The sequence below is a fragment of the Phyllostomus hastatus genome, unplaced genomic scaffold (genome assembly GCF_019186645.2).
Source record: "Phyllostomus hastatus isolate PE091 unplaced genomic scaffold, TTU_PhHast_1.1 phas_contig_80, whole genome shotgun sequence".
Taxonomy (NCBI): domain Eukaryota; kingdom Metazoa; phylum Chordata; class Mammalia; order Chiroptera; family Phyllostomidae; genus Phyllostomus; species Phyllostomus hastatus.
This window is the reverse complement of record NW_025333960.1, coordinates 1,195,556-1,223,241: the sequence shown is the minus strand read 5'-3', so window position 1 is coordinate 1,223,241 and position 27,686 is coordinate 1,195,556. Positions and strand designations below refer to the sequence as shown.

At 40.5% G+C, this 27,686-nt stretch overlaps 1 protein-coding gene and 2 pseudogenes across 1 annotated transcript in view; 2 read left to right on the top strand and 1 right to left on the bottom strand.

Moving 5' to 3' along the window:
- The window catches only part of EEFSEC (eukaryotic elongation factor, selenocysteine-tRNA specific), a 337,743-nt gene that overhangs the window by 32,674 nt on the left and 277,383 nt on the right, over positions 1–27,686 (top strand). The gene's annotated exons all lie outside the window — the stretch shown is intronic.
- Positions 8,709–9,776, top strand: LOC123826021 (annotated as a pseudogene).
- LOC123826288 lies at positions 26,675–27,446 on the bottom strand (annotated as a pseudogene).

Sequence of the window (27,686 nt, the reverse complement as noted above, 5' to 3'; positions counted from 1 at the left end):
CAGTTGGAATTGAAGAGAGGAAGGCCCACAATGGGGAAAGATGGTGGAAATCAGAAGAGAAATATGGATGGTTTATTAGAAAGTAGCATGTTTTGTCTACCAGGAGCTATCAGTTTGCAGGAATCCTTGGCTTGTTTTGTGTTTGGAAGCTGATAGGTGCCAATCACTGCTGAATGCAGATGTACCCAAAGATATGTAATGGAAGCTGAACTTTTCTTTAAACAATTTTTGCATCAGAATTAAAGAAAAAAGCACAAAACAGTATAAAATAATATAAATGCAAACATAGTATAATTTTAAAAGCTTGAAGTTTAGAGTCTAAGAAACTGAATTTGAATCCTGGCTTCAACATTTGTTAGCTGTATGATTTTGGTCAGAGAGCTTAACTTCTCTGGCCCTCTACTTCCGGGTCTGCAAAATAGGAAAGAACTGTTTCAAGAATTAGAAGAAATACATATCTGGTATATGATAAGCTTTTAGTAAACATGGTTATTGTTATCACTATTACTTTTCCTCCTGATAATAAAGGCTCCCAGTCTCTTGTGATTCTACAGTACTTTGCCAGCTATAAATGTGGGCTTGCCTGAAATACTATAATGTTTTCTGTAGTGTGTAAAACTGTATATACTGGAGTATTGATTCAGTGCTGTGGAGAGATTTATAAATGAATTTATGACTAAGTTTTGGAAAGCTCTTTTTTGTTAATTCCTTATTTTAAACCCAGAATAGAAAAAACCCTTAGTAGTTTAGTATTTTTACAGTCTGAATGAGGCCTATGTGTATGCCTGGGAAGAAATTCAGAAAACTTTAGTTTTTTAAAAGATATGTATGTTAGGGGGGTACCCTCATTTAAATTGGGGAAACAGATTTTTCCCCTTGAATTTACTATTTATTTTTGAGCATACACATTTCCAAATATATCAGATATAAATTAATTTAAGGTTTTAGATTAACAATAAAACATGAGACCTTTACTGGGGATTAAAAAGGTCTTGCTGACTTTCAGTTTCCTCCAGATTTGTACTACTCTGAAATTTCTGGATGCTTTCCATCTCTAGCTGAGCCAGAAAATACCTCTGTTTCAAAAATGTAAAAAACTCCATATCTAGTCAAATCTTATTATATTAAACTTTAAAGAACCTTCCACATTATTTTGTTTTGCATTTTGTTATAGTACATATTGCTTAAACTGAGTGGGAAATTGGCTGTGGATTTTAAAAAATATAGAAAATACGAATTTTTGTGTGATTTATCTTAGAGGAGCAGGCTCAAGTTTGTTTTTATAAATAGAAATATTGATTTGCAAATAAATGAATGAAGAGTAGCAGTCAGAAGATGACATGTGGCACACTTAGAATTTGGAGAAATCACAACCATAAAATATAGCTACACATTGCTTATATAAGTGGATAGGCCGTCTGGTTCTCAAAAAAAATGCTCATTAATACAAACACGCTGGACTTCAAGGTGAATTTCAGGTGATTGGATTAGTTTATATATTCCCTGGTACATGTGTGGAAACTCACAGCAAAATAGTGTAGAACAGTAAATGCATGTAAGCAGATAAAACAGAGCTTGGAGTCATGAGTTATATAGTAAAAATGAGCAGACTAAGTAATTTTCAGTGAAGTTTTTATTATTTTGGAACTAGGTCTTTCTAATTGTCTTAAAGGAACATTTTTCTCTTGGGCAAATTTGAAATATAAAAGCTATCTTATTTTCCTATAAAAGAAACATTTAAATACCCCTCACATCCATAAAGCGTTTCAGCATATAAAGTGAAACTGGAAGTAGTTTTGATAAGTAACATATTTGGGGGCTGAGGAGAAGCATTAGAAAATGCAGTTTCTGAAGCTCATTTTTTATGAGAAGTCAGCAGCATCCAGAAAAATTATCAAGTGAATTTTTTCTCTAAATTTTGCTTCTGTTGTATTCACACTCAAAGTTATTTAAAAGTGAAATTCCTAAATAAAACTTTCTAAAGATTAGTGCATTTGGGGGAAGGCAAATTGGTAGAAGCAGTACATAAAATCCAAGGACAAAAATGACTTTTTTTTCCTCATTAAACTCATCTAATGTTTGATGTTTCAAAACTCATATTGAATCTTACAATGGAACATTTGTGATTCCAAAAGCCTGGGACCTGAAATAAATTCAGATTGACTTACTGTTCTTCTCCTGTACAGTCTATCAGAACCTTTTTACTTTACCACTGACCAAAAGCTGCTTCTTACAGTTGGCTATACCTTACTATGTTAAATTTCCAAATCTCTGTTATTATCGTGATTGTTGTTTTATTGTAATAATTATTGTTGTTACTATTATTGAGCCAGCTTTGGGTGTTTGGTGTGAAAAGACTCAGCCTTGCATTTTGATTAATGGTGATTAATGGGGTGGGAGAAGCTAGCTGAGTATGAAGCCGTACAGGGATTTGATATATATATTTCTAGGGCATTTTCACTGTGATACTGGGGATTGGGATTTTTCTTTTTACAGGATAGAAATCACAGCTTTAATTCTGCCTTGTTCTAGTAAAACAAAAATTAGTCCTTGTTACCCTTTTAATCTCTTGAATGAATAGGACTTAATTCTGAATCTGATTTTACTGAAGTAGCCTCTCCGTTTCCACTTCCCAAAGTGGAAAAAACATGTTCTGTGCAGAGAAATGTGAGATGTTGGCTGCATAGGGGACAAAAGGGGTTAGGAAGCTATTTGCAAAATTATTTAAAATAAATTTGTGGGGTCAAACATGAAACACAGTTGCAAAAGAGAAAGGAAAAAAAATGCCTTAGGTCGATCAGCTAAAAAAATAGCATAGGCATTCACATTGGCTAGAGGATTGTGTATTTCTTGCTAATCAGATATAATCAGTGTAGATAATATTTGAGTATCTGCGTCTAGATCTCATTGCCTCTATATCAGGGAAATTAACTTAAAGGGGCATGTCTTACTTAAAGGGTTGATTTTAGGGAAACAAATACCATTGGGAAGAGAGATGTTAGCTGTTTACCTCATTGTTCAAAGACTGCTCAGACTTGAGTTTCCCTCTGCAACTTGCAGTTTGTCCATCAGACACAGCCAGGGCAGATAGGCTTGCGTTAGCACTTCATTTAAAAGCCATCAGTACTTTTAAATTAAACATGAGAAGTTATCTGGGTGAGGCTCTGAATGGGAGGTTGCTGGATCATTGAATTTGGCCCACAGTTTAGCAAGTTCAGCAGGGATTTTAGAGTCCGAAGCAATTAATACGCAAGTACATTTGAGTCAGCAAGGTAAGACAGTAATCTCTGTCTTATCGGGGTAAGAAAAATTTCTTTCCCCAAGATCCATACTTTTTAGGAGATAGATAAAATCCATTGTTTGAGGTTCATGTTTGAGAGTGACCACTTCAAATTGCCAGATTTTAACCACTAAAACAAAAGAGGGAATAATTATACTAAAACAAAACTTTTGGCCTATTATTTTGTATTTTGCATTGTGCTTAGTTTACAGGAGATTCCAATTTCCAGTTTCCTTTATCACTTTTTTTCCTTATTTGCTCATGTGGGTTGGGAGAAAACTTAATTTTCTTTGTTGAAAAAAATCATTCATTGAACTGGTAGAAGAACAGAAGTTGTTTTTGTCCTGTCAAGTTGAGTACTTGAAAAGGCAAAACTAAAAAGGATTTCAATGTGTAGCTAAACCTTCAAGTGTCCTATAAATCCAAACATGCTCCATCCTAAATGCTGTGTGATTTCCTGACCAAATGACCTGGCTTGGAGTAACAGTTATTTCTTTGATAAACCACTTCCCCTTGTTTAGAGCCAGAATCCTTATGCCTATATTTTTTCTTTTTATTTTCACATGGGAGGCAGCTTTTCACACATGCTTATGCAGTTTTGGGGTAGGGTATGCTTAATACTATTCCCTTGTCTTTATTTTATTTTTTAAAATATATTTTAATGATTGTGCTATTACAGTTGTCCCATTTTTTTAGCCCCATATTCCCCTCTGCCCTGCACTCCCCTCCCACTAGCATTCCCCACACCACCTTAGTTCATGTCCATGGGTTGTACATATAAGTTCTTTGGTTTCTCCATTTCCTATACTATTCTTAACCTCACCCTGTCTATTTTGTACCTACCAGTTGTGCTTCTTATTCCCTGTACCTATCCCCCCCATTCTCCTTCCTCCTCCTCCCAGCTGATAATCCTCCATGTGATCACCATTTCTGTGATTCTGTTCCCGTTCCAGTTGTTTGCTTAGTTGTTTGTTTACTTTTTAGGTTCAGTTGATAGTTGTAAGTTTGTTGTCATTTTACTGTTCATAGTTTTTTTACAAATAATAAAAACTTTTATTTACTTTCTCTTTTTAATATATTTTATTGATTATGCTATTACAGTTGTCCCATTTTTCCCCTTCATTCCCCTTCACCCTGCACACCCCGCCCACCCACATTCCCCCACTTTAGTTCATGTTCATATGTCTACTTACAAGTTCTTTAGCTTATACATTTCCCATACTATTCTTATCTTCCCCCTGTCTATTTTCTACCTACCATCATCTATGCTACTTATTCTCTGTACCTTTTCCCCCTCTCTCCTCCTCCCACTCCCCTGTTGCTAACCCTCCATGTGATCTCCTTTCTGTGGTTCTGTTTCCATTCTAGTTGTTTGCTTAGTTTGTTTTTGTTTTTGTTTTTTTAAGGTTTGGTTGTTAATAGCTGCACATTTGTTGTCATTTTTCTGTACATGTTTTTTATCTTCTTTTTCTTCCATAAGTCCCTTTAACATTTCATAAAATAAGAGCGTAGTGATCATGAACTCCTTTAACTTGACCTTCTCTGGGAAGCACTTTATCTGCCCTTCCATTCTAAATGAAAGCTTTACTGGATAGAGCAATCTTGGATGTAGGTCCTTGCTTTTCATGACTTTGGAATACTTCTTTCCAGCCCCTTCTTGCCTGTAAGGTCTCTTTTGAGAAATCAGTGGACAGCTTGTTGGGAACTCCTTTGTAGGTAACTCTCTCCTTTTGACTTGCTGCTTTTAAGATTCTTTCCTTGTCTTTAATCTTGGGTAATGTAATTATGATGTGCCTTGGTGTGTCCCTCCTTGGGTCCAACTTCTTTGGGATTCTCTGAGCTTCCTGGACTTTCTGGAAGTCTATTTCCTTTGCCAGATTGGGGAAGTTTTCCTTTATTATTTGTTCAGAAGACTTTTCCACTTGTTGTTCTTCCTCTTCTCCTTCTGGTACCCCTATAATTTGGATGTTGGAACGTTTAAAGATGTCCTGGAGGTTCCTAAGCCTCTCCTCATTTTTTTGAATTCTTGTTTCTTCATTTTTTTCTGACTGGCTATTTCTTTCTTCCTTCTGGTGCACTCCATTGATTTGAGTCCCAGTTTCCTTCCCCTAACTATTGGTTCCCTGTACATTTTTTCTTTATTTCACTTAGCATAGCCTTCATTTTTTCATTTAGTTTGCAACCAAATTCAACCAATTCTGTGAGCATCCTGACTACCAGTGTTTTGAACTGTGCATCTTATAGGTTGGCCATTTCTTTGTCGCTTATTTGTATTTTTTTGAAGCTTTGATCTGTTCTGTTGTTTATGCCATTTTTTTTTTGTCTGGATGTGCCTGTTACATAGTGAGGGGTGGAGCCTTAGGTGTTCACCATGGGTGGGGCAACCCATGTTGCTGTGTTGTGATCCTGTATGTGGGGCAGGGGTCTGAGAGGGAACAATGGCGCTTGCTCGGCTCTCTGCCAGCTTTCAGTCACTTGTCCACTTAACCCAAGCAAATTTGGCCTTTCTGGTGCTGATTCCCATGTGGGTGGGTTTGTGTATGTTCTAGAACCCTGTGGGTGTCTCCAACGAACTCTCCTGTGAGGCTGGAATTTTCTCCCACTGCTGCCTCAACCCCCAAGGTGTTTTCAATCAGTGTTTTGAGGCTTTATTTCCCTGTGCTGGGACCCTGGGTTGTGTGGTCTGTCTCGCTCCCCAGTTTCACCTGGTTTATCTGTGCATGAATGTGGGACCACACTGTCCGCCAGCTGCCTTGTGGGCTGTGTGCGCCCCTCCACAATCCACTGCCTGGCTGGGTCTGTCAGCCACCACTTTGCTGCTACCCGTCTCTGCCTGGCTGCCTGACTCAGCCCCTCCTGCTGGTCTGGATGAATGTGTCTACTTTAACTCCTTGGTTGTCAGGCTTCCATACAGTTTAATTTTCTGTCAGTGCTGGTTGTTTATTGTTTCTAAATTGTTGTCCTTCTTTTGGTTGTGGCTCCATCTTGGCTGGAAGTCCTGTTCATAGTTTTGAACATCTTCATTTTCTTAGATAAGTCTCTTTAATATTGCATATAATAAGGGTTTGGTGATGATGAATTCCTTTAACTTGACCTTATCTGGGAAGCACTTTATCTGCCCTTCCATTCTAAATGAAAGCTTTGCTGGATAAAGCAATATTGGATGTAGGTCCTTGCCTTTCATGACTTCAAATATTTCTTTCTAGTCTCTTCTTGCCTGTAAGGTTTCTTTTGAGAAATCAGTTGATAGTCTTATGGAAACTCCTTTGTAGATAACTGTCTCTTTTTCTCTTGCTGCTTTTCAGATTCTCTCCTTATCTTTAATCTTTGGTAATGTAATTATGATGTATCTTGGTATGTGCTTCCTTGGGTCCAACTTCCTTGGGGCTCTCTGAGTTTCTTGGACTTCCTGGAAATCTATTTCCATTGTCAGAATGGGGAAGTTCTCCTTCATTATTTTTTCAAATAAGTTTTCGATTTCTTGCTGTTCTTCTCCTTCTGGAACCCCTATGATTCTGATGTTGGAACGTTTAAAGTTGTCCTGGAGGTTCCTAAGCCTTCCTCATTTGTTTTGAATTCTTATTTCTTCATCCTGTTCTAATTGGATGTTTATTTGTCCCTTTTGTTCCAAATCCTTGGTTTGAGTCCCAGTTTCCTTCCCTTCATTATTGGTCTCTGTATATTTTCCTTTATTTTACTTTGCATAGCCTTCACTTCTTCCTCTATTTTGTGACCATTCTCAACCACTTCTGTGAGCATCCTGGTTACCAGTATTTTGAACTTCACATCTGAGAGGTTGGCTATCTCTTCATCATTTAGTTCTGTTTTTGGAGCTTTGATCTGTTCTTTCATTTGTGCCATTTTTTTTTTGTCTCGGCACACCTGTTACATTGTAAGGGAAGGAGTCTAAGTATTCTCCAGGGTGGAACAACCCACCTTTCTGTGTTGTAGCACTATATGTAGGGGAGGTGTCTGAAAGGGAATGATGCCACTTGCTTGGGTCTCTGTAGGCTTTTACAGAGCCTACAGAGGCTTCCCTCTCTACCCACAGGTAAATTGGACCCTTCTGGTGCTGATTCCTGGGTCTAGGGGCTAGGACTCTGTGGCTCTCTCCAGTGAACTCTCCTCTGAATCTGGGACTTTCTCCTGCCACTGCAATTTGCACAGGTTTTTGCAGCCAGAGGTTTTGAGGCATTATTTCCCCATGCTGTGACCCTAGGTTGTACAGTCTCTCACTTCCCAGTTGTTCCTCCCGGTTTATCTGCAGACAAATGTAGGACCACCCAGTCTGCCAGTGGCTGCCTTACTGTGTGTCATCTCTGCCCTCCACTGCCCATCTCCCCCTCCTACCAGTCTGAATGAATGTTTTTTCTTTAACTCCGTGGATGTCAGACTTCCATACAGTTCGATTTTATGGCAGTTCTGGTTGTTTTTTTTTTTTTATTTTAAATTTGTTATTGTCCTTTTTGGTTGTGCGAGGAGGCAAAGTGTATCTACCTATGCCTCCATCTTGGCCGGAAGTCTATATTCTTGTCTTTAAAATGAGGAAAGTAAGACCTAAAGAATTGTGAGGATGGCTTTGAAACAACATGTGTGAGATTCTGATACAGTGATACAATAACACTGTTACACTGATACAATAACACTGTTACACTGATAACAACAATATCAGATGTGCAGGTGCGTCTTTCTCTCCTCCTACACTTAGTGGGAGACAGGTAGTCCTGCATTCAGGGTATGTGGGAGGGCTCTGAGAGAAGGAAGAGCACCGGGTCCAGAGGATGAGAGGAACTAGGAGCTACCAGGTAATTGAGGCTTAGAAATTGTTGCTTTACTCAAGAAGAAGGGACACAGCAGTAAAATTTAGTCTTTGAAAATCATGTGTGACTTAAAAATAAAGCATGAAAAGAGTGGCTCATAGAGACCTTTACTTTTGAAAGCTTTGATTTGACTGTGTGTCTAACTTCAGGAATTTAGGGATGTCAGTAGCTTGAGAGAAGACCCTTACTCCTGGGTTGCAGGCTGCCCTTTAGCTAGGGCCTGAGCCTGCCCTTTTGCTAGGGTCTTAAAAATGTATAGTGTTGGCTGCTTGAGGGTCCTCCAGGACATGACCTTGGAATACCTAGCCAACTGACCATATTCTTTGGATAGGTGACACAGGGACCCAAACTGGATGTGAGTGGGTATGTGACCTGGCTGCCTGATAGAGGGCCTCCAGGGTTTTCTGTGGGGCCTTGCCTTTCCTTCTAGCCTTTCTATTTCAGATGAAGGATAAAATACTTTGGAGAATAATCTTCATTGTTTCTGTTCTCAAATCTTTTTCTGTGTGTGGAGAGCATTCTCTGTTTGTTTACTGTCTTCCCATCAAAACCCTTAGCCTGAAAAAGAACCCACATCCAACAACAGAGTACTTCACTCTTACCTCAGAATGAATGAAGACCAGAAATTGGATGTTTATGACCAAAAAAAGCAGAGTTTCACCCAACACTTCTCCGAGATTGTCAGGGTGCTGGTTGAGGATGACATAGGACACCCAGAAATAAATGCCATTGTCCGCCTCAGGGAGGTCCTGGAGTACAATGTCACTGGAGGCAGGTAGCAGTGGCATATGACTGTGCTAATAACATTCCAGGATCTTGTGGAACCAAGAAAGCTGGATGCTGACAGTCTCTAGCAGGCCATGACTGTGGGCTGGTATGTAAAACTGCTCCGTGCTTTCTTCCTCGTATCAGATGACATTATGGATCCATCTCTCACCCCATGGGGGCAGATCTTCTAGTGTCAGAAGCCAGGCATAGGTTTGGATGCCATCAATGATGCAGTTCTTCTGCATCCCATCAAAACCCTGTAGAGCCATCTACTGATGGCTCTACAGCTGGGAACAGCCCTATTACCTGAACCTGATAAAGCTCTTCATGTAGTATTCCTATCAGACTGAGATTGGACAGACCCTGGACCTCATCACAGCCTATCAAGGCACCATGGATCTTGGCAGATTCACTGAAAAGAGGTACAAATCTGTTGTCAAGTGTAACGCAGCTTTCTACTCCTTCTACCTTCCTGTAGCTGCTGCCATATATATGGCGGGCATTGACAGGGAGAAGGAATATGCCAATACCAAGAAAATCCTGTTGGAGATGGAGGATATCTTTCAGAATCAGGTGATTACCTTGATCTCTTTAGGGACTCTAGTGTGACAGGCAAGATTGGCACTGACATCCAGGAGAGTAAATGCAGCTGGCTGGTGGTTCAGTGTCTGCAACAGGCCTCTCCAGAACAGCACCAAATCTTGCAGGAGAATTATGGACAGAAGGAGGCTGAAAAGGTGGTCTGGGTGAAGGAGCTATACGAGGAGCTGAATCTGCAGGCTGTGTTCACGCAGTATAAAGAAGACAGTTACAGCGACCTTATGGGTCTCACTGAACAGCACTCACCACCCCTTCCCCCAGACATCTTTCTGAGGCTGGGATACAAGATCTACAAGCAGAAAAAGTGACCTAGAGACTACCAGGGTAGGGAGGGGAGGTTCTCAATAAATGATAATAAATCCAAAACAAAACAAAACAAAACAATCCTTAGTCTATGCCGACTGTCTTCTGAGTAGTGTGCTTCTTCCATGTGCTTGGCAAGTGGATGGGTCTCCTGAGCACTTTTTTTGTGTGTGTGTGTTTTCAGTCATGGTTCTTAAGTCTCAAGGGATACCGCCATTCTCCATCGTTATTCCAGAATTAGGGGGTGGGGGGAAGATACCAAACCAAACGAAAAAGAACCTTGATATGAAATGGAAGTAGAACTTGGCAGTGGCTAGTGGAGATATGGTAAGATGTTTAAAGTGTCTCTCCTTTGAAAAGTCTTTTGGAGGAGAACTGTCTCCCAGCGTGTTGGTTCCTAGAAGGCACCGCAACTGGACTAATAGGGGGTGGGCTCCTCCTCATTGCTCTGAGTCTGTGTTTCTTTTACTTGAGAAATGTCTTCAATAATAAATGAAACATGAGCAATGCAAGTTAAATTCTTATTTATTTATTTATTTATTTAGTCAGAGAAAATACCCAGATGAAGTTTATGGACAGCAGCTAACAATAATAAAACTGCATGTTTGAGTACCTCAGTACCTCTTAATCCATGGCAGCTCATTTAGTCCCTCAAAGAGTTCTGGGAGGAAAGTTTTTTTGTTTGTCTGTTTTTTATGTAAATGAAGAAAAGGTAACTCACAGAGGTTAAGTAACTGCCCAAAACTAGATAGCAGGAAAGCCACTGATCCAGGATTTAAAAAACAGTATTATGTTTTTAATTTTTTGATTAGGTAATAATATATGCACAGGGTAGAAAATTCAAACAATACTAAAAGATATACAGTGAAAGGTATGTCTTCCTCTGGTCTCTGTACCTACTCTCCTAATTCACCTTCCTCCCAACATATCAGTTTTTATTTGCAAATGTAGTTTGGAGATGAATCCATATCAGTGAGTAATAGCTTCATCTTACACTTTTCTTAAAATTTTATTGTTGTTCAACTACAGTTTTCTGCCTTTTCCTCCCACCTTCCCCCCAACTCCATCTATCCCCACCTCCCTCCCCTGATTCCAACCCCCTTGGTTTTGTCCATGTGTTGTTTATAGTTGTTCCTGAAAATCCTTCATCCTTTTCCCCCCATTATCCCCTCCTATCTCCCCTCTGGTAACTGTCCATTTGTTCTTTGTCTCAATGTCTCTGGTTATATTTTGCTTGCTTGCTTATTTTGTTGATTAGGTTCCACTTAAAGGTGAGATCATGGTCAAGATGGAGGTGTAGGTAGACACACTGTGCCTTCTTGCACAACCAAAAGTAGGACAACAAAAAATTTAAAAACAAAAACCAACCAGAATTGACAAAATTGAACTGTATGGAAGTCCAACAACCAGAAGTTAAAGAAGAAACATTCATCCAGACCAGTAGGAGGGGTAGAGACAGGCAACCAGGTGGAGAGGACTTGCAGCAAGATGGCAGCTGGTGGACCAGGCAAGGTGGCTGCTGGAGGACCAGGTGGTCCCACACTCCCTTGCAGATAAATCAGGAGGAACAACTGGGGAGCAAGACAGACCGAACAACCCAGGGTTCCAGTGTGGGGAAATAAAGCCTCAAAACCTCTGACTGAAAACTCCTGTGGGGGTTGAGGTAGCAGTGGGAGAAACTCCCAGCCTCACAGGAGAGGTCATGGGAGAGACCCACAGGGTCCTAGAACATACACAAACCTACCCACCTGGAAACCAGCACCAGAAGGGCCCAATTTGATTGTGGGTAACCAGGGAAGTAACTGAAGAATGGCAGAGCTGAGCAAGCACATTGTTCCCTCTCAGACCTCCCCCAACGCAAATACAGCATCACAACACAGCAATGTGGTTTGCCCCGCCCTGATGAACACCTAAGGCTCCACCGTTTACTATGTAACAGGCATGCCCAAACAAAAAATGGCCCAAATGAACAGATCAAAGCTCCAGAAAAAATACAATGAAGCGACAAAGATAGCCAACCTATCAGATGCAGTTCAAAACACTGATTATCAGGATGCTTCAGGAACTCACTGAGTACTTCAACAGCATAAAAAAGACCCAGGCAGCAATGAAGGTTGCATTATATAAAAATAAAGAAAAATCTATAGGGAACCAACAGTGATGGGAAGGAAACCAGGACTCAAATTAACAGTTTGGAGCAGAAGGAAGGAAGAAACATTCAACCAAAGAGAATGAAGAAACAAGAACTAAAAAAAAAAAAATGAGAAGAGGCTTAGGAACCTCTAGGACATCTTTAAACATTCCAACATCTGAATCACAGCGATGCCAGAAGTAGAAGAGGAAAAGCAAGAAATTGTAAACTTATTTGAAAAAATAATAAAGGAGAATCTCCCTAACCTGGCAAAGAAAAGAGACTTTCAAGAAGTCCAGGAAGCTCAGAGAGTCCCTAAGAGGTTGGACCCAAGGAAGCACACACCAAGGCACATCATAATTACATTACCCAAGATTAAAGATAAGGAGAATCTTAAAATCAGAAAGAGAAAAGGAGACAGTTACCTACAAAAAGTAGGTAACATAAGACTATTAACTGATTTCTCAAAAGAAACCTTGCATGCAAGAAGGGGCTGGAAAGAAGTATTTGAAGTCTTGAGAGCCAAGGACCTACATCCTAGATTATTCTATCCAGCAAAGCTATCCTTCAGAATGGAAGGGCAGATAAAGTGCTTCTCAGATAAGGTCAAGTTACAGGAATTCATCATCACTAAGCCCTTATTATATGAAATGTTAAAGGGACTTTTCTAAGAAAAAGATTAAAAATATGAACAGTAAAATGAAAACAAACTCGCAGCTATTAACAACCGAACCTTAGAAAAAACAAAAACAAACTAAGCAAAAAACTAGAACAGGAACAGAACCACAGAAATGGAGATCACATGGAGGGTTATCATGGGGGAGGGGAAGAAAGGAGGAAAAGATACAGAGAATAAGTAGCACAAATGGTAGGTAGAAAATAAATAGGGGGAGGATAAGAATAGTATAGGAAATGTAGAAGCCAAAGATCGTATGTGTATGACCCATAGACATGAACTAAAGGGGGGGAATGTGGCTGGGAGGGGGCATGCAGAGCAGAGGGGAATAAAGTGGGGGAAATGGGCCCTGGCTGGCGTAGTTCAGTGGATTGAGCGCGGGCTGGGAACCAAAGTGTCCCAGGTTCAATTCCCAGCCAGGGTACATTCCTGGGTTGCAGGCCAGAACCCCCAGCAACCGCACATTGGTGTTTCTCTCTCTCTCTCTCTCTCTCTCTCTGTCTCTCTATCTCCCTCCCTTCCCTCTCTGAAGATAAATAAATAAAATAAAAATCTTTAAAAAAATGTGGGGGAAATAGGACAACTGTAATAGCATAATCAATAAAAATATATATTTTAAAGATTTTATTTATTTTTTTTAGGGAGGGAAGAGAGAGAGAGAGAGAGAGAGAGAGAGAGAGAAACAGAGAAACATCAATGTGTGGTTGCTGGGGGTTATGGCCTGCAACCCAAGAATGTACCCTGGCTGGGAATCGAACCTGGGACACTTTGGTTCCCAGCCCGCGCTCAATCCACTGAGCTATGCCAGTCAGGGCCAATAAAAATATTTTTTAAAAAAGATGGTGACATTATATGGTATTTGTCCCTCACTGCCTGGCTTATTTCACTTAGCATAATGCTCTCCAGTTGTATGCATGCTGTTGCCAAGGGTAGGAGCTCCTTGTTTCTTTCTGCTGCATAGAGTTCCATTGTGTAAATGTACCATAGTTTTTTGATCCACACATTTACTGATGGGCACTTAGTTTGCTTCCAGCACTTGGCTATTGTAAATTGTGTTGCTATGAACACATTGGGGTGCATAGGTTCTTTTAGATTGGTGTTTCAGAGTTCGTAGGATATAATCTCAGCAGTGGAATTGCAGGGTCAAAAGGCAGTTCCATTTTTAGTTTTCTGAGGAAATTCCATACTGCTTTCCATAGTGGTTGTATCAGTCTGCAGTCCCACTAACAGTGCCCTAGGTCTCCCAGTTCTCCATACCCTCTCCAACACTTGTTTGTTGCTTTGTTTATGATAGCCATTCTGACTGGTGTGAAGTGGTATCTCATTGTGGTTTTAATTTGCATCTCTCTGATGGCTAGTGATGCTGAGCATCTTTACATGTGTCTCTGGAACCTCTGTTTGTCTTCCTTGTAGAATTGTCTGTTTAAGACCTTTGGCCATTTTTTAATTGGGTTCTTCATCTTCCTAGAGTGTAGTCGTGTGCATTCTTTAAATATTTTAGAGATCAAACCCTTGTCTGAAATATCATTCGCAAATATGTTTTCCCATACAGTTGTTCTCTTTTCATTTTAATGCTGTTTTCTTTAGCTGTGCAGAAGCTTTTTATTTTGATGAGGACCCATTTGTTTATTCTCTCCTTTGTGTCCCTTGCTCTAGGGGACATATCAGTGAAGATATTGCCGTGTGGAATACCTGAGATTTTCCTGTCTATGTTTTCCTAAAGGATTATTATGGTGTCACAACATATATTTAAGTCTTTTATCCACTTTCAGCTTATTTTTGTGTATGGTGTAAGTTGGTGATCAAGTTTCATTTTTTGTATGTGGCTGTCCAGCTTTCCCAACACCATTTGTTGAAGAGGCTATTTTTTTTCTCAATTTTATGCTTCTTCCCACTTTGTCAAATATTAATTGACCATAGGGACTTGGATTTCATCTTATTCTTTTTAATGGAAGTCTTCTTTCCTACCCTCTAAGGATGACTCTTATATCAAATAACACTGAATTCACTTGGTTATTTTATCTTTTATATTTGTGTTCATGATTATAGGATAGGTTCCTAGAGACAGAACTCTGCCTGGATATGGGGCATTCTTACTTGCAGGCCTGTGTACACACCATTGATCACTCTCTTCTCAGTTGGGTTTAGTACTGTTGTCCTTGCCCAAATTGGCCAGGCGCTCCCACCAGCCCTTCTGCCTACAGAGACCTGGTGATAGCTCCTGCTTTGGCTCTTGGCCTACCTCCTGGTAGGTACAGAGAGCCTGTGGTTTGAGTAGGTGCCCTTGCTGGAAGGAAGGAGCAGCAAGAGGCCTTTCCATCTTCCCTGTTTTTTGTTCTGTCATTTTGTCCTTCTCTGGAATCCCACTGGCACAGGCTTGAATTCTAGTTCTACTGTTTTATTTAGTTGAGTGACCTTGGGCAACGTATTTAATCTTCCTGAGCTTCAGGTTTATAATGAGTAAAATTGGTACTTATAATATCTACTTGTGAGATTAACTATGAGAAAGTAGAATAATACTCCTTCTAGCAGTTAGCATTACCAATAGTTAGCATTATTGAGCTTTGACTGTTTCAGGCACTGTTGTAAATCCCTTAACTTGTATTATCGTATCTCAGATCCATTATACCCATTATTTATTGTATCTCATCCCAGAGATGATTATTTCTTCCCAATGAAGACTCTTGAAGTTTTGCTTCTTACCATGCTTCTTAGGAATGTGACCTGGAACAAGATACATCATCGTTTTGTACCTTTGTTTCCATGTCTGTACCACAGGGATAGTAATACTTTATCCTCTGATGTCATCGTGAGGACTGATATATGCAGAGCACCCTGCCCAGTGCCTGGCACATAGTAGGTCCTCACTAATGTGTTAGTTCTTCTTACTTTTGCTGATTTATAGACTACTGGAGGGAATTTGAGGGTTCCTCAAATGTGTTTATATAATGACTTGCTGTAAAGTTGATTTCCGTGCACTGTCTCTGTAGGATGGGATTGTATATACAGTAGTATTTAATTGGGGGAGGGGAGTGGGCACTTCATATTTTGAAGTTTAAGTCTGACTACTTTCTGTATTGCCTAAGAAGATACCATATACTGCCAGCAGGAGCAGCATTGCAGATTGGGGCTTCTTTTGTCACCACTCTTTTATTGTTTCCCAGAGAGATAGTAAGAATAAATGGAGAGACATCACAGCAAAAATATAGGTGCATTTAATTGGTCTAGCCTTCCAAACATCCACGAATCCCGCCAACAACTACTTTAATGTTTTCTAGTAGTTTTTCAAGTTTTTTTTAATGATGATAAAATCTACATAATGTACAATTTACTTTTAAACCATTTTAAATATATTTTATCGATTATGCTATTGCTTTTGTCCCAAATTCTCCCCTTTTATCCTCGTCCACCTGGTATCCCCCATTCCCTCCAGCAGTCCCACGAGTTAATGTCCATGGGTCATGCATATAAGTTCTTTGGTAACTCCATTTCATATACTGTTCTTAACATCCCCCTGTCTTTTTTTGTACCTCCCAATTTGTACTTATTCCCTGTACCTTTTCCCCCATTCTCCCACTTCCCCCACCCAACTGTTAAACTGTCAAATGATCTTCATATTTATGATCCTGTTTCTGTTCTTCTTGTTTGCTTAGTTCATTTTTTGGATTCAGTGATTGATAGCTGTGAATTTATTGCCATTTAAATGTTCATAGCTCTGATCTTTTTTTGCTTAAAATTAGTCAGTTTCTGTCACTTGTGAGGAAAAAAATTCTTCATCAGTATCTTAGTGAATGGACCTATGCAGTGAAGGGTGGTTGTCATTTTTTTGGTACAAATGTGCATTTTGTACTTACCAGGAACAGGGCATTCTGAATGCTCAGGCACTGAAAACACTCTGGCAGGTAAAGGCCCTGCCTGGTAGGACTCATTGTGTTGGAGTATAGGGGATAGCAAATGTGCAAGAACCAAGAGAGTGCTGTAGGGATTCTGAGGCTCTAGAATAATCAGGGGAGGCTTTCAGAGGAGGTGAAGTTGTGGTGTGGAGTCTCCCTGGAGGTACATGAGAGGTTGTGAGTTTCAGGAGAAGGGTATTGTGTGTACAGGGGCTCAGGAGCCTGAAGGATTCTGGATATGAGGTATGGAGAATTGACCACCTCAGAGATTGATGTGGTTTTAAGCAGGGAAATGAAGATCTGTGGTTTACAAAGCTAAACCTGGTGCAGGGAGAGTAGAGGGATGAGAGGCTGGGAGACCATTTTGGAGGTGGGGCTCCAGATTAGGTGGTAAGGTGGGGATGTAAGGGAGGAGGAACCCCAAGTTAGGGTTGGTAGACTGTTCAAACTGGGGGACTGGCTCCCTTTTGGGGACAGCATAGTTTAAAGAAGGGGAAGGGTGGAGAGAGGGCGGTTAGAATAGAATGGGTGTGAGGTGTGGATGTGGGACAGGGTCAGAACTCTGCTGCAGTGAGGCCTGGAAGTTAGGGCTGTGGCAGGCCTAGGGGTGGCAGCTTCAGGGCCCCTCTTTTGTGGGGTAGATGAAGAGCTCCATTTGACTTTATTTTATGCCAGTCAGGTGCAGGTTTTGGATTCTTGGCTAGTGGCCATGTTGCCTCCAGCAAAGGTTTGGCAGCCTTGATATTGACCCTTTTTGCTAGATGGTGAACCTATCTGCCTTGCAGACCTGGCTCTGGAATCAGGTATTTGGAATGCATAGCTAATGTGTTCCACTCAGACTTTGGTATTATTATTATTCCACAGTATCACATCTAATTGACTATTTCCAAACATTCCTCTACATTGTGACTATACAAGCAAGGTAGGTTGCCAGCAGCCCCTCTTCACTCAGGCTATCTCATCTGTGAAGTGTGCTGGCAACCCCCCTACCCAAGCACCTGGCTCCTCTAAGCCCTGGTTTATCTCCCAGCTTCATCTGCCTGTCCTCCTCGCCCTCCTCACTTTGGAGCTGGATGATGGGCTATGGTGTGCAAAGGACAGTTTTAGCTATGACTTTCACTCCCTCCCTATGTGTTGATCTGGAGCTGGCTGGGCAGGGTTGCTGAGGTACCCAGTGCCTGGCATTAGGGGTAGTCCTGAGGAGCAGTGCTCCTAAGTTGGGTCACCACCACAATAGTGAGATCAGCAATGGTGTTAGGGGCTACTCAGATCAGGTGACATTTAATCTGGTTAGTGAGTCCTTGCCTTCTCGATATTTCAAAGAGAGAGGACCATAGTCTCTCTGAACACTGCTGATTTTCCTTCCTGACCAGGAGCAAGCAGCTCTTAGAAGGCAAAAGCACAGCAACATCATTTAATTTTTATCATTTCAAATTTTTTTTAGTTTTTTAAATTTTATTTATTTATTTTTAGATAGGGAAGGGAGGTGAGAAAGATAGAGAGAGAAACATCAATGTGCAGTTGCTGGGGGCTGTGGCCTGCAATCCAGGCATGTGCCCTGACTGGGAATCGAACCTGTGACACTTTGGTTCACAGTCCGTGCTCAATCCACTGAGCTATGCCAGCCAGGGCTTAATTTTTATCATTTTTATGGTATTTTTTACCTTCTGATTTTGGCATGTCATTGTATTCCATTTCTGGCAGCCATATAAGGTTTCCTTTAGGAGTATTTTTTTAAATTGTGGTAAAATATACGTAACAAAATTTACCATTTTAACCATTTTTAAGTGTATAATTTAATACATTAAGTGTATCCACAATGTTGTAGAGTCATACCATTATCTATTTCCAAAATTTTCCATTACCTCAAACTAAAAATTCATACCCATTAAACAATAACTTCCTATTTATTTCTCCTCCAGCCCCTGCAACCACCATTCTACCTTCTGTCTCTATGAATTTGTCTCTTTTAGGACTTCAAATAAGTAGAATCATATAGTTCTTTTGTGTCTGACTTATTTCACTAAGCATTAAGTTTTCAAGGTTTATGTATGTTATAGCATGTAGCGTGTAGAATTTCCTTTTTAAGGCTGAATAATATTCTATTGTATGGATACACCACATTTTGGTTTTCCTTCATCAGTTGATGAAGGAAATGAGTTGTTTCTGCCTTTTGTCTATTGTGAACAATGCTGCTGTGAATGTTGGCATACAAGTATTAGTTCAATTCATTTTGGGATATACCTAAGAGTAGAATTGTTGGATAAAGTGATAAACTTTTCATTAAGGGAAAATGTAGGTTTTTTTTAAAGGCAAAATTAATTATTTAGAGAAAAATATTGAGTAACAGTGTGGGTATCATTGTGATATAGTGGAAAAGTTGGAGCTGGCCAGCAGTGCCGTCTTATGTAGTAGTACAGTGTCTAACCAGCCTGGATGGAGCTCAGTCTGCTCCAGCTATCATTTCTGTAGCTTTGGGCCATTACTTTACCTCCAAGCTTCAGCCTGTCCAACTGTAAAATGGGGTGATACTTCATTTTCCCTCATATTGCTGTGTGGTTCTGATGTGGTCATGTATGAGAAGCCTGGAGGTTCTCAGTGCTGGTGCCTCTTACTGCATTCCTCTTCACGTGCTCAGACACCGTGGTGCTGCTGCAGGAGCTGGGCCTGCTCTTCCTCTGAAAGCTCCTTAAAGGGTATGCATGTGGTATTCTGACCTGGAGTCTTGTTTCCCTAAATACATACTTCCCATTGCAGCCTACTACTCTGACTCCTAGAACAGAGCCCAAATGGTCAGGGAGCTCCCTGAACTTTACAAATGTGTTTTTTAACTTTATGTTTATTGTTTACCCTATTAGAGTTGTCCCCATTTTTTCCTCTTTGCCCACCTTCATCATGCCTTCACCTCCACTTCTTGCAGGATGTTACACTATTTTCTTTAAAAAAAATGTTATTTACCCCTGGCTGGCGTAGCTCAGTGGATTGAGCGCGGACTGCCAACCAAAGTGTCGCAGGTTCGATTCCCAGTCAGGGCACATGCCTGGGTTGCAGGCCACAGCCCCCAGCAACTACACATTGATGTTTCTCTCTCTCTCTCTCTCTCTCTCTTTCTCCCTCCCTTCCCTCTCGAAAAATAAATAAATAAAATTTAAAAAAAAGTTAAAAAAATGTTATTTATTTATTTTTAGAGAGAGGGGGAAGGCGAGATAAAGAGAGGGGGAGCAACATCAATGTGTAGTTGCCTCTCACATGCCCTCTTCTGCACAGCTAAACAAACCATCAACAAAATGAAAAGGGAACCAACCCACTGTATAGCAGAACATATTTGTCAATGATACATCTGATAAAGGTTTAATTTCCAAAATATATAAAGAAATTATACAACTCAACACCAGGAAGATAGACAATCCAACTAAAAAATGGTCAAAGGACCTGAACAGACACTTCTCCAAAGAGAACACACAGATGGACAATAGACATGAAAAAATGCTCAAAGTCACTAATCATCAGAGAGATGCAAATAATTAAAATCACAATGGGTAACACCTCATACCTACAAATGTATTTTTATAGTACTTACATCCTTGTGCCAGTTTTGTAGCTTGCTTTTTCTTGTCCCACCTTCTTAATTCCTTGTCTTTTGACTCCTTTCATTTAATTACTTAACACTTTCCATAATATTTATTGAGCACCTGTGATGTCAGAAAAGGAGAATGAGAAACAAGAGCTTCAACCCAAGGAATACCAGACAGTACAGCCTGTGGTGGCCTGGTTTCATGTGTTGTTTTAGGTTGGATTTTTCTTCTTCACTCAAGCCCTAGAAGGCATCAAAGTCTCCCTTCCCCACCAAGAGCAGCTACACTACTCAGTATTCACTGCCCATGCTCACTTAGATAAACGTACTATTTCTTTTCCTCTCTGCCCTCCCATTCCAGAGGATAAACCCATCTGCTGACACCAGATCTCTTCTTCCTTTGGAGAAATGGCTTTGAAATGTTCAGAGATGGAAGCAGGGGCACCTAAAATTTAGAAGCCATCCTTCTTTCTCTCAGTACTCTCAGGCTACTTGGATAGGAAAGAAATGAATTGTTGAAATCATCAACAGGTGTTAGTAATGTTTAATGAGCCCTAACAGACATTTTCTTTCTTCTAGAGGCTGTGTCTCTCACCTATTCAAATTCTTGAGTAGGGGATGCTTGTTTTAATGAAGGACTTTATGGAATTGTAGAAAAGATTGTGCACCCTGGCTGGTGTGGCTCAGTGGAACCAAAGGGTCACCAGTTTGATTCCCAGTTAGGGCACATGCCTGGGTTGCGGGCTGGGCCCCATTAAGGGGCATGCGAGAGGCAACTACACATTAATGTTTCTCTCCCTCTCTTTCTTCCTCCCTTTCCCTTTCTCTAAAAATACATAAATAAAATCTTTAAAAAAAAGAATATGAGTCTCAGAGTCTTAGTGTGAATTTCAGCACCACCACTTCCAGCTGCCATGATCTTACATGGCAAGGGTGCCACTTGCCTCTGAGGGCTGTGGTGAGGGTTACATTGTGTGGTGCATATGAAGTGGCCAGTGGGGTGGCCACACTCAGGAGGCCCTTGCTGATGGTGAGTTTTTGTGCTTTCCTCCCCAACACCTCACTCTGTTGTCTTTCTGTGTCATTGAAGTTCTGTTAGATCATGGGGGGATTAAAGGACTCTGTAATACTAGTGTACCCCCACCCCCACCCAAGGTCCTATTACATTGTCAGGTACTCCCTCTCCACATCATCCTCTGAAAGAGAAACAAGAAGAGGCCAGTGATACAGTTACCTTTGCTAGCAGGGCCCATCCAGCAGATTTCGTGCGAGTTCCCAGAGCTCTGGCAAAGCTAATCTGCTGGTACTGCAGGAGGGACCTGTTCTCTCTGCCTCCTAGCCTGGGTGTTGGCAAGGGGCAATTGTTCTCCATTTCTTCATTAATTCAGCTATTTAATTTTTTGCATTTGGATGATCATTCACTTGGTCATTTGGGTGATAATAATGATTTAAAGATATCACTTAAAAAAGTGAATGAACTTTTTTGCTTTGTCCTAGCCACCATACCTATGTGTTTTACACACATTCCCTTATATGATCCTCACAACATTCCCTGTTACGCAGTCACAACAAGGGAAAGTCACTTGCCTAACTAAAGACCCACACAAATTGACAGGCCAGGATTTGAACATAGGTTGACTCCCAAGCCATTTCTACAAAGGAAGAAGAGATCTGGTGTAAGCAGATGGGTTTATCCCTGGAATGGGAAGGTAGAGGAAAAGGGAAATAGTGCATTTATCTAAGTGAATAATAAATAATGTGAATACTGAGTAATGTAGCTGCTGTTTGGAATGTGGTTGTGGGGAGGCTTCAATGCCTTCCAGCGCTTGAGTGAAAAAGAAAAACCCAACCCAAAACAACACATAAAACCAGGTCACCACAGGCTGTACTTTCTAGTATTCCTGGTGGTGGAGCTCATTTTTTATATACCCTTTTCCCCTCTTCCTTTTTGGAACATGAAATTTTTTCAGTTCATGAAACATACAAGTTACTTGCATGGTATATTTAGTGGGAACAGCAAGACCAGAGATTGTCTGAGCCTTTGGGACTTCCTCCTACCTAGTTCAATACCAGCCCTTGCTGTGGCTGTTGTTCTCTCCCCAGGGAGAACAGAGAAGGCCTCTCAAGGAGGCATCTGTAGTTCAGATGCCTTTGGGGCAGCAAGGACCAATGGAGGCTGGGTGGGAATACCATGCATATTTTAACAACACATTAATGGAAAGCTTTGGCTTGGCTCAGGCTTTCTGGGGACTAATTGAGGAAACTCTTATCTAGGGCCTTAAGTTAATTCTACTTTGTGATTTCTTAATTTAACTTCTAGGAAATAATCTGAAATGAGCCACAGCTTTATGTAAAAAGATGTTCCTCACAGCATTAGTTATAGTAGCACTAAATTGGGAACCACACCAGTGAAGCCAATAAATTTGTGCTGCCCCTTCAATAAAATATTTATAAAGAAAATTTAAAAACATAATCACATTAAATATAATGTTAAGTGAAAAAGCAGGAAGGATACCAAGAATACAGAAATCAAATGTTAATTAGTGGCTAACTTTGGGGGATGGGAATATAGGTCCTTTTTAGTTTCCTTTTTTAAAAAGGGTATTTTTCCTAAGGTTTTTTCTTTTCTAATATCATTTTTTAAAGTTGCTGTAATGAACATTATTAGTTTAATAGTCTCTCCTCCCCCAGTTACATAAAAACCAAAACACAGCTCTAGTTAGGAAGTTCTCGTTCCTCTTTCAGAGCTGCGTAGTGGAGGTGAAAGGATATGGTCAGTTGATGCTGCTTGTTCACCCAACTCCTTTTCTGAGAACTGGGAGCTGGTTCCCAGGAGCAGCTTTATAATTAATATTTCACACAATCTTTGTTGAAAGTCTATTGGTAGTTTAGGATGCTTTAAACTCATTTCAAAGTTTATGGGTCAAGCTATTCTGTGGCTTTTGGAGTTGAGGAAACATGAAAGAAATCTGCATTCCTTCTATTTGTTTAACTGTTAAAGCATTTAAAATATTTTTTTCCTTTCTTTTAGATAACCAAAGCATAGGTGACTCTCCACTGCTGTTCAGTTCTGGAAGCCAGCCCCTAGTGAGGGCTGTTAACTCCATGGTAATTCAGAAGGCACATTTTAAAGAAATGATTAAATAGCTCTTGGGAAGTTGTTATTCTTTTGTCTCATAATAGAAAACCAAGCCTGTGTCTTGTTGCTGAGCACAGTATTTGGTGACCAACAGAAAAGAGTCACACTTAGAAAATGCCATCTACAAGGTCTGTTTTATCTGGTAGGGTATGTGGGGCCTAAGGGACACAGGTGTATCTTGGCTGTGTGACCCTCTTCTGAGCCTCAGTCTCCTTATCTTCATGTGCCTAAGAGTGCCTCCCCTTCACTTGTCCATTTTCAAAATTGGCTAAACCTTCTGTGTGTCCCTAGATGGGGTTCAGGCATGGGTTTAGATGGTAAAGCCAAGAGAATGGCCATGAACTCTCGCTGTGAAGTCTGGGACTGTTGTGTATAGATAATGGCTAGAGAGCCCTTTGAAAAACAAGGGAGAGCTCTGGCCCTTCTCCCGAGCAAAATGCACATAACTATTTCAGGAGGTATTTGGATGCTGAGCCTTTAACAAACAGTTGTTGCCTGGCTAGACTCAGGTGATGGGATGCCCTTGTTGATTTCCTGGAGGGTCTGGAATATGGGCCTGATATTCACATGGGTGAGTCTGTTCTTTAGCCAGGAGGAAGTCCTGAGAAAGTTGGTCTGTGCCTCTCTGCTTATTTGAGTGAGAATCTATATCCAAAGAGAAAAATGGAAAGGATACCAAATTCTTTTATAATAATTGTCTTCTGACATGTGTAACCCCAAATGACTTATAAAGATAAGGTTCTCAGCAGAACGAAATTGTTCATTTATAATTCACAGAATGATGGACATAAACATAAGGTTTTCCTTGGCTCAGGTCTCAGCATGTATATTTTCTGATTCTACTACATATGTAGAATTTTTGTATAAAACAAAAATGAGTTACTGTGCATATGTATGGGATGTGTGCTATAAAGTGAAAACACAGTGGCCCTTTATGTAGTTTTTAAATAGAAAGTCATATTTTTTTCTGACTGTAAAACTAATACAGACCTATTTTGGAAAATTTGGATAATAGACAAAACTTAAAGAAGAAAATGATCATATGGTTTACATGATTAGAATTATACATTTCATGTAATTTTTTCCACTGCTTTTTAAAATTTAACATTATTTTCTAAGTATTTTCCCCATACCATTAATCACTTCCTTCAAAGATCAGTTTTTCATGCCTGCAGGAGTCCGTTGTATGAATATACAACTCCTTTAAGCATGTGTGTTGTGGAAAGCATATAAGCTCTGACTCAGAGAAAACCTGTGTTCAAAACCAGTGCTGTCATTTCCTGCCTCTGAATGACCTCTGTAGCCTAGCTTTCCTATCTATAAAATGGGGACAGAATAAGTCCCTTGTTGGGTTGCTGAGAGGACTCAGTGAGAATGGGCATTCAGCAGTGATAGCTGCTGTAACTGTTGGTGGTGGCAGTGGCTGTGTTATCTTGTGGGCCCTCAGTGTGTGCATTAAGAAGCAGCAGCACAGCTCTCACCTCATTTTTTAAACAAGTTCTTTTTTCTGTTGCTGTGATTTGTTCTCTTGCATTTCCCTCTTTGTTCTGTGTATTTGTTTAAGTTGCTTACATCCTTTTAGTAAGGAGATAGAAATAAACACAACTCTTCCCCTATAGCACTGGGTGTTTAGGTTGTTTCTAATTTCTTGTAATTGTAAATAATATTGCACAGAATATCTTTGTGTATGCAGGTCTGTCCTGGGTTGGATTATTTCCTGGAGCTAGAATCCTAGACATGGAATTACAGGGCAAAAATGCATACACATTGTTACCCCTCTGATCCAAAATGCCAAGTTTCTTCTTAGAAGGTTGTACAAGTCTATATTCCCAAGTGCAGCTGTGTGAGAGAAGTCCATGTGCCAGATATCTTTTTTTTTCCAGACCCCCTCTGCTTCTCCTGTGGCTCAGGGTAGCAGTGATCTAATCTTCACCTGACTGCTGTGCTCTGTGCCCTCATCAGTAAATGGAACTCTGGGTTGAAGTCTGCTCCAGTCTTACTAGCCCCCTCTTCCCCACCCCGCCCTTTTGGTAAATCTTATTTTTGATGGGAAGGCAGTCCTGTCGCCAGCCAGTCCTGCCTACATAGACTGCCCCCTCTGCTAAACAATGAGCACATTCAGACCCAACTCGTGTTTTCAGTTATTAAAAAACGGAGCCGTCTGTCTCTGCCTGTGACTTTAATCTTTAAGTCTTTATTCCTTCTACCCTTCCCCCCTTCCTCTAACCCTTTGTTTGTGCAGTTCCAATCTCCAGGATATGTGGGTCCAAGAGTTTCTGAATGTATTGTGCCTTCCCCTGGCAGCTACAGATGGTTGTAGCCCCAAGCAATGTTATTTCAGGGTAGGCAGGAGGAGGGAGGACTACAGATGAGAGGAAAGGAGAAAACGAGAGAGAGAGAACAGTTCTCTTTGCCTCCAGCAGTCATTGGACTTGGAAAAAGTATTTTTATATAGCTCTGGAGTGAGTGCTACAATTCCATTCTCGCCCCATTTTCAAATTGGGTAGAGACCAGTTCTATCTAGGAGTTGCTGGTCTCTTAGCATTTCCTTCTAAGCAGTAGTTCTTGTAGTTGAATTCTGCATATGCATATTTAAATAAAAGTGAAAATCCCAAGAAAGGAGATTTAGTAATAACCCCAAATCACCTGAAATGTAACCCCAAAAGTATAGAATATAAAAATATCTTCAATTTCAGAAAGGGAACTCTTCTGGCAACAGCTTGGGTCTATAGTGTCTTCTTGCTCAGGGTGGGCCAGAAAGTTGGGTGTCAAAATCCGAGACAGGACCAGGAGCTGACCTGTGGAGAGCTTTGGATGTCATCTTGGGAACACTGGAGCATAAGACAATAAGGGGGAGGCTGGGATGTGGGCAAAAGGAATGCTCTTTCCTACAAATGCAGCACTTTTCTTTCTCTGACAGCTGTTTGTACCTTCTTCTGATGAGCCCCACCAAAGGTGTTGGTGAGCTAGCTTAGAACTTGGGCCTGGAGATACAGGTCTGAAGGTGAGGCCCAGAGGAAAGAGACTTTTTTTTTGAAGTCTTTTTTTTTTTTTTGTATGCATTTTTACATGGGAATACTTCCTATTTGTTTTCAAACTCTATTCTGAGTGCAAAGTTTCCATGACATTTTAGCATTTCAGAAATGCTTTCAGAGAAAGTGCCCCTTTCAGAAAAAGTGCCTCCCCACCCCTTTCAGATGTTAATGAATCTGGGTTTTCTCATATAGATTTATATTTATACTTATATGAATGTATTAGTATCATTTTAAATTTTATTTTTAAATTTCACACTGGGGCTACAGTACATCTGCTCTTTTGCGCTTTGCTTTCTCCTACTCAACAATGTCTTGGAGATTTTCCACATGCATTCAGGTAGCTCAGATACACTCTCCTTTAGTGTACTCCACCACCCCTTTATTTCATGCTGTATTTTCTTTAAGTACAAAGACTTTTCCAGTTATGTCACCTAGAGCTCATTTCACTCACTATTCTATTTGGCCACCACTCTCTCTTCAGCAACGGTGAGGCAGATACCCTTTCCACAGGGAAGAGAGATCCTTGGTTTGTTTCCTTTGCCAATAACAAAAAATGTTGGAGAGCTGGGTGGCAAAGCTGTTTCCATTGGCATCTTTCACACGAACTATGTCAAAAAAAACTAGAGTGTCTCTCTCTGTTTGTTATCATGCCAGTTCTTCTCATACACAGGTTACCAGTGTCAAACTTGATGAAACCAGTAATTTTGCCAGTCTCCAAATCAATCTGAATGACATTTAGATGACATTTATTTCTGTGTCATTTACCTTGATGAAGGGATCAGGGTAGCAGATGATGCAAGCATCATGGGTTTCCAGATGAGGGATTTCTTTTGTGCCCACAAAGATCTTCCTCACTTTGTACAGTTTGTACTTGGCCTCCTCAGGTATAATATGATGAATAGCAAAGTAACCCTTGGTGTTATAGATCAGATGGAAATTCTCACCAGTCTTGTCAATCCTGATCACATTCATAAAACCAGCAGGGTATGTTATATCAGTTTGGACCTTGCCATTAATCTTAATAAACCTCTGCATGCAGATCATCTTTACTTCATCTTCTGTTAGGGCATACTTAAGTCTGTTCCTTAAACTGACGAGAGGGAGACATTCTCTCAGCTTTTGGGGACTGGTAAGTGGCCAAGGAGCAAACACATTGGTCAGCGTGTACAGCATCCATTGCTTTGGAGCTGCTACACACTTCTGATGCTTCTTGGGAACCTGAGCCATGGCTGCACTAGGCACAGAAAGCAATAGGATGCCCCCTTGTGTGCGTGAATCTTTTAGCCAGTCTTTTAATAGTGTCCAGTCTTTTAAGGGTGTCTGCCTTTTGTTGGTGAACATACCTTTTTGCACCCTTGTGGAAGTTTTTCTGTGGGTTTCTGTCTTAGAAGTGGGAGTTGCTGGGGTACACGGAACCCTGACCACACATAACAAAGGTTATTCTATTAAAATTTTAATAGATACTGC